The sequence below is a fragment of the Physeter macrocephalus genome, chromosome 21 (assembly GCF_002837175.3).
Source record: "Physeter macrocephalus isolate SW-GA chromosome 21, ASM283717v5, whole genome shotgun sequence".
Lineage (NCBI taxonomy): Eukaryota > Metazoa > Chordata > Mammalia > Artiodactyla > Physeteridae > Physeter > Physeter macrocephalus.
The window spans coordinates 115160766-115168939 of record NC_041234.1 but is presented as its reverse complement, the minus strand read 5'-3'; positions in this window follow the sequence as shown (position 1 = coordinate 115168939).

Here is an 8174-nt window from a genome sequence, read left to right as displayed (position 1 = left end):
TTATAATATATATTTAGGTTATATATTATATATATATAATATATATATTATATATATATTATATATATATAATATTATACAGTTAACTTTAAGAAAGGGAAGTGGCCTAGATGGGCCCAACCTAATCACATTAGCCCTTTCTATCTGGATCTTATTGCTCAGAGAGAGAGCTGTCAGGGAGACACACTCCTGCTAGCTCCTGGAAAAAAGCAAACAGCCTTGTGAACTGCATATGGGGTCCACATAGCAAGGAGTTGCAGACATGCTCCAGATGTTGAGAGAAACCTCCACATTACAGCCAGAGAGAAAATAGAGACTTTGGCCCTACAGTTTCAGGGAACTGAATTCTTCCAACAACCTGAATGAGCTTGGAAGTGAATTCTTCAGCAGAGCATCCAGAAAGGAATACAGCCCTGCCAACGCCTTCATTACAGCCTTGTGAGATCCTGAGCAGAGAACCCAGCCACACGGTGCCTGGACATCTGATCTACAGAACTGTGAACTAATAAATGGGGATTGTTTTAGACCACTAAGTTTGTGGTAATTTGATATGTACCAATTGATTACAAACACGTCTAGGAACCTCTATGTAATCAGGGCTGGCTGAGAGGTCAGTGGTCTAGAGAGCCTCTGGATACTTCAATTCTAGAAACTCTATTTCCATATTTCATATTGTATAAGATAACTTATTAAAACATTGAAACAATGAGATACCACCACATACCTATTAGAATGGCCAAAATCCATACACTGACAACCAAATGCTGGCAAAATTGTTGAGCAGCAGAAATGCTCATTCATTACTGGTGGGAATGTAAAATGGTACAGCCACTGTGGAAAATGGTTTGGCAGTTTCTTACAGAACTAAGCATACTCATACCACACATTTCAGCAGTTGTGCTCCTTGGTATTTATCCAAAGGAGTTGAAGACTTATACCCACAGACTTAAAAACCTGCACATGGATGTTTATAGCAGCATCATTCATATTTGCCAAAATCCGGAGACAACCAAGATGTCCTTCAGAAGGTGAAAGGTTAGATCAACTGTGATCCATCCAGACAACAGAATATTATTCAGCGCTAAAAAGAAATGAGTTATCAAGCCATGAAAAGACATAGAGGAAAGTTAAATGCATATTACTAAGTGGAAGAAGCCAATTTGAAAAGGCTACACACTGTATGATTCCAACTATAAGACATTTTGGAAAAGGCAAAACTTTGGAGACAATAAAAAGATCAGTGGTCGCCAGGTAGAGCACAAAGGATTTTTAAGGTAGTGAAAATACTCTATATGATATTATAATGATGGATATATGTCATTATACATTTCTTCTAACCCACGGAATGTACAACACCAAGAATGAACCCTAAGGTAAACAACGGACTTTGGGTGATTATGATGTGTCAGTGTAGGTTCATCCTTGGTTAAAAAAAAAAAAGTACCATTCTGGTGAGTGGTTTTGATAATGAGGAAGGCTATGCATGGCACATGGTGTACATGAGAAATCTCTATACCTTCCTCTCAATAGTGTTGTGAACTAAAACTGCTCTAAAAATGAAGTTTAAGAAAGTAAATTGTTTTGTCACTTCTATATATTGCATTCACTTTTCAAGTGAATTTAAGGATCAAGCAGAAACAGGCTGAAGCCATGGTTCTTTTCTTACATAAAATCCTGATCAATTTGAAGAACTTTTGCTGGGGAAGAGGGAGTGCTCTAGTGAGAATGAAAGTGAAAATAGCATGGCAAAAAGAAAAGATTCCCAGAAGTAGGAAAAGGCACAAAGTTGTTTGTCCTGCCTGCAGTCAAACTCTAAGTTCAGAACTCTTGAGGCCAGGGGCAAGGGGGGAAGGGGAATTGGGGAGGCATGGTCACAGGGTACAAAGTTTCAGTCATACAAGATAAATAACTTGTATGGAGATCTCCTGTAGAGCATAGTGTCTATAGCTAATGAAACTGTATTGTATACTTAAAATTTGCTAAGAGGATAGATAAAGGGAGCAGGAGGAAACTTGGTGAGGCAATGGATATGTTTATGACCAAGGTGGTGGCGATGATTTTACAGGTATATACTTATCCCCAAATTCATCGAGTCGTGTACATTAAATACACACAGATTTTTATATGTCAATAAATCAATGAAGTGGTTTTAAAATGGCAAGCCATTGTAAGTAATGTCTGCATGGTGCTCCTATGGAGGTTCCCAGTATTTCCACCAATATCTGTGCTTCAAGCATGGCAGCAAATAGCACAGAGTGAGGAGTGAAGAGGCCTGTTTATAGAAGTTTTACTGGTAACAAGTACAAAAAGATGACATATGAACAATGGGGCCCACTTAGTCCAACCCACTGCCTTGTCTTGCTGCTACATATGATCGTAGGGTAGGGGAGGGCTAAAATCCAAAAATTACTGAGATAAAATTTGTCGCCAAGTGGTATTTTAGAAGTTTTTATTTGGAAGATGATTAGAAGAAATGAATATGGTATTCCTTACCTACCTGTATTTTTGAACTTCAACTCATAACTATTATAATCTATAGGGATTTGATGTGAGATTTCATTGGAATGAAACAGGGTTTGACAAACTACCACTTACTGTCCAACTTCAGCCCATCACCTATTTTTGTAAATAAAGTTTTATTGAAACACAGCCAGGCCCATTTTTAATTTCTGTATTGATTATCACTGCTTTCATGCTACAACGGCAGAGGTGAATAGTTGCAAGAGAGATTACATGGCCAGCAAAGTTGAAAATATTTGCGCATTACATTGCACCCTTTACAGGAAAAGTTTGCTAACTCTGGAACAAGATTCTGTGGTTATAATAAATTTGAGAACTCCTGAATGAAGCAACCTCAGTCATTGCAAACATATAAGAAAGAAACATGCCCACGATTTGGGATGAATACCAGAGAGACTAAGATTTCCAAGTGTCTATTATTGGAATGTTTTGACCTCAAAACCATTTTAGCTTTATTCTAATCTTAGGTATAACCACCTCCAAATATTATCTTACTTGCATTTATCCACAAGTATGCTACATACTGCCCAAAGTCTTATAACTATTAGTTATATTTGATATGCATTATTCAGAAATTGCATGGACCACACTCCCCTGGAATCACTCCACAGGGCATTTAGGGCTACCCAATCTGATTTTGAAGGGTATATTTTGCTTTTTGTTGGACATGCAGATTTTGATATCGATACGGAATTGTGTTGTCTGAAAATATAGAGGCTGTTAATGTTTTACTTTTCCCTCTGTTAAAAAAGGGGGCAATTCATGACAACCTTATGGTGAGTGAGAACTTAAAAAGTGACCGGATCTAAATGAAGCCAAAATAATAAATCAAAACTGAAAATTTTTATTTGTCATCTTGAAATTTCTAGATGGATGAGTAAATGACAATAGCTGAGTGAATCAAATGTGTAGATAATTAATGGAACTTTTCATTTACCTTCAGGCTACTCAGTATATTGCAGATCCAGTCTTCGTCTAGCAGGATGGGATATATCAGAGGAAATCAGAGAATGTTATGAGTCTGATACAATATCTTTAACCACAAACTTTAACAAACTGAGGAAAAATCCCAGCTCAAAAACAGAACTCAAGTCTTTGTTTAAGACAGTTTGCTCTGCCTGATATCAAGGAAAGAGGTCACTAGTAGTTCTAATCCCTTTCTGCCTGTAGTTCCTGAAGACAGCTGGATGAATGGCAGGGCAGGCTAAAACAAAAATCATTCATCATCATTGCTGATACTGGACTTAAGCAGAGCTCAGAGAGTACCACGGTGCCATTTAGATGCATTTTCCCTAAGATGAAATTGCATCACTAAGGATTCCAGGCCAAGTGGAAAGGAAAATCGTGCTGCTTCAGCTGGAGAATTTCAAAGGTAATTTAATCTCCAAGGGAAATATCACAGTCTGAATTCACAACATCACTTAGCATATGTAGTCATGTTGCACTGCTACTATATCAAGAAGATTGCTTGTGCTAATTGAAAATGAGGAAAAATACAGCACTGAGTGGAAAGATGGAGTATCTCCCCTGTGTTTCCACTATTTGCTTGTTATCTGTCTTCTTGTGTGTTGATAATCACACACGATGATTACCATCCAATGATGCCGATTGGAATCTAATAAAAGTTACCAATATCATGTTTTGAAATCTGAGAAAATAATGACAGAACATTTCGTTTAACTTCAAACAAATTCCCTACTTAAATGAGGAATTGTTTAGGACATACTGCAATAGGCTAACTATATTTCATAATAATTTAGTTTGAAAAAAATGATATTAAAGGAGACAAAGACAGGTAAAGGATATTTCAAAACTGTTAACTGACACATACTCTAAATTAGTACAGCGCAGCAACGTCCAATATGTGTGTCCTCACATGTAATTCTAATTTTCTAGAAACCACATTAAAAAAGATGAAATGAGTGAAATTATTTAATAATATTTTATTTTCTCTAACCCAATATATCCAAAATAGTGTCATTTAAAGCATGTACTCAATATAAAAATGAGATATTTTCCCTTTTTTTCATAATTTGTCTTCAAATTATGCTGTGTATTTTACATTTATGGCACATCTCAATATGGGATGCCCATATTTCAAGTGTTTAGTAGCTGTATGTCACTAGTGGCTACTGTATTGACAGCAAAGGGCTAGATTATTTTACAAGCTATATACAATGGAATATTTTCCCACTTAACATTAATAATTCTATATGCTTCTTTGGTCAGCATTTAGCTATGGTATTGGATAGAACATGTCTACAGGGTATATGAGAAGTGGTTTAACATAGCACATTTTCTTCAGTGAACTACTGAGTAGATGATTTGAACATAAAAGTAGTTATTTTTTTATACTGTGGCTCAACACTTCAAATGTTTCCTGACACAGTGATAAGAGACTGTTTTAAAGAGATTATTTTCTTCCTTGCTTAGTTAAGCTAAGGCTGACTGTCCTACTTACTGAGAGTTGCAATGACAGGGGATGTAACTTACTGGGAATTCTTGTTGTTATTATTATTTTTAATTTGGTGATTACACAAAGGCCTACTTGGTAGTCACCAACTCCTGAAGGTAGAAATCCTGTATATATCTTTTCCCCCTTTTCCTATTTTCTGCGGTTAGTTGTTGATACCAACGTACTGAGCACTTGAGTCCAAGGCATTTTCTGGTTGACAGGAGGTGGCTTGAGTCCGCATAAGTCTTAAATAAAGGATATTTTCAGAAACACAGGGTTAGTGATCAAGCAAACTATTGTCAGTGTTACGTTTCTAAGCTTACATATGGCTAAGGGTGCATTTTGTGAGCAGGCCAGCTGAGACATGAACTGCAACAGAATTTCACTAGATTACTTAGTCAACTCAGGCACTAAGCTGCTGAAAATCAGAATTTGGGACCTGAGAAAAATTGAGTTTGAGAATTGTTTGGGGACGGAGATATCACAGTCCTCAGTGCACCTCATTACGCAGACAGAAACCTGGATTTCACCTTTAACTCTTCCTTCTCTTTCCCCCTCACATGCAAATCACCCTCACTCCCAGGCCTGTCAATTCTTTCCCCCAAATAGCATTCATCTACCTTCTTTTCTAGTCTCTCACGGCTCCTCCTTTAATTTGGTCACTCATCATGTCTTTCAGATAACTATTATTTTTCTTTGCCCAAAGACCAATGAAGAGTCTGTGTCTCCCCTCATAACTCTTAATGGAAATATATTGGATCTGAATTTTAGAGAGGAGTTTATTCAAGTTTTTCATGTTCTTATGAAAAAGATGGCTAAATTTGGGCTGTATCGAAATAGTCATGTGGATTGATTACTGATTAAATGAATACACAGAATGACTAGTTAATGTAACTCATGTAAATTGTAGTAGAGTCTATATTGCCTAACCCCAATCCCTTGTCTATAGTATTGAGCAGAAGGGAAAACTTATTTTCCTGGAAAACGAAAATGTATAGGTTCACAAATATAGTGAGAAGATCTTGTTGACAGGAGAGTGGTATAATCATGATGTTAAATATACTTGAATATGTTTTTGTGTTAGTAAAAACATGTACTAAGTCAGTTGAATTAGACAACTAGGACTTTATTAATAAAAACACATGTTTGTCATCAAGGTATGAAAATTCAGGCAAGACAAGGAAGAAGATACTTTATACTTCCATATTTATGTGACCATAGAAGTCAAGATAGCAAGGAACATGGTTGGAAACTAAGTAAAAAAGAGGTTTTGATCATGATAAACTCTGCATGTACCACCCTAGGTTGCCCTGGTTACTGCTTCCCTTCATGCTCATGACATGATAATGGACAAAGCTGTGGGCCAGTGATGAGCAGTAATGTGGTGTGAAGCCACACATATTTTTAAACAAGGATGACATTTTATTTTATTTCATTAGTTTGCTAATTTCTCTGATATTATGTACAATCCTTGTTAATTACTTTTTTCCTTCTTGAGTTCTCCATTTCCAATTACTCTAACAAAATTCTCATATATATGTAACTGTGTCAGAATCACAACCCATTCCCACAGTTTCAGCAGTAATTATTAATAGTGTCAACAAAATATTAATCCATAGTCGATCTAAGAAAGAAATGGAAAATTTTATTTGAGCCAACCTGAGGATTATAACCTGGGAGACAGTTTTTCAGAAAGCTCTGAGGACTGTCCTGCCTGTTCGAGATCAAAGCACAGTTATATAAGTTTTTGTAACAAAAGGTTATACGTCAAATGATGTATTATTGACAGTTTACACAATCCAGATCTACATGTACAAAGTGAGTAGTCGGTCATGGGTCATCATGGCCCCTTACAAGATTAAGAAGGAAGGTTATCTCCTAAGGAGTTGTGACCCTTGATGAAATTAAGAAGGAATGGTGTCTCCCAAGGAGGTCTGGTTAATGCAGGTGCCCAAATATACATTAAATGGGAGGGAGGAGATCCAAAGGGCAAAGAAAAATGTTATGTTTAAATTTTTCTCATCTTGCCATAAAATATGAATTTTATTTCATCAATTGGATATGTAAACAAACTTCCTTTATGACCAAATCTGCAGAGTCAGTCTTTACTTTTCATGAATTGTATGAGGCTATCCATTTAAAAGAATTTAAAGACAATTCAGTATTACCATTTCTGAACATACCAGGCATGTGCTCATCTCCAGGTATTTGACTTGTCTTTTCACTATGCCTAGGAGGTTCTTCTCCTAGATATCTCCACGGCTTTTACTCCTTTACCTCTTTCAAGTCTTTGCTTAAATGTAATTTTCTCAGCAAGGCCCACACTGGCAACCCTACCTAATATTCCAACTCCCCCTTCTCAATAATCCCAATATTCCTTACCTTGCTCTATTTGTTTTTCTTCTCTAAAATACACACACACAAAGGCAGAGGTTTTTGTCCATATAATTCATCAATGCATCATTAACACCTAAAACAGTATCTGACACATTATATTTGCTCAATAAATATTTTTTATAAAATGATTGATTTTTGCACTGAAAGTATGGCCTGAAATGTCTATGAATACAAAAATCCATATCACATTTAACAATTCCTAGTGGTCAGAAATGATTACAATTCTCAGTTACATAGGATCTATAATTTAGTCAACTCTTTTCTATTCTAGGTAAATAAAAAATTAACTCTGTGCCATTTCTTATGCTATTATCCCAGCTTAATAATTATTAATTATTAATTATTCCTCCATCTCTATCAGTCAACCAGTTACCTTTGATTTACTTGCCAAGCAATTTACTTTAGAAATTTAAATCATGTAAGTCCTAAGAAAACAATTCATTAAACTTGAGAAAGAAACCAAATGTTATTATGTATATATTAAGCATTTGCCTTTTATTTCCATGAGCCTAATACACTGATGATAATATGACAGTAACTCCCTTTGGTAACTAATATATAATATAAATGCACAGGTCTGGCATAATGCCCAAAAAAAGTAACCTGAAAATCCTTTCATGAGAGAAATCCAGAAATGCTAAACAGAATAATACAGTTTTATAAGCAATGCATTGCTGAATTTACAAGAAAGAAATGGAAATTTCCTGTGATAAAAACAAATAGGGGGGGCTTCCCTGGTGGCGCAGTGGTTGCGCGTCCGCCTGCCGACGCAGGGGAACCGGGTTCGCGCCCCGGTCTGGGA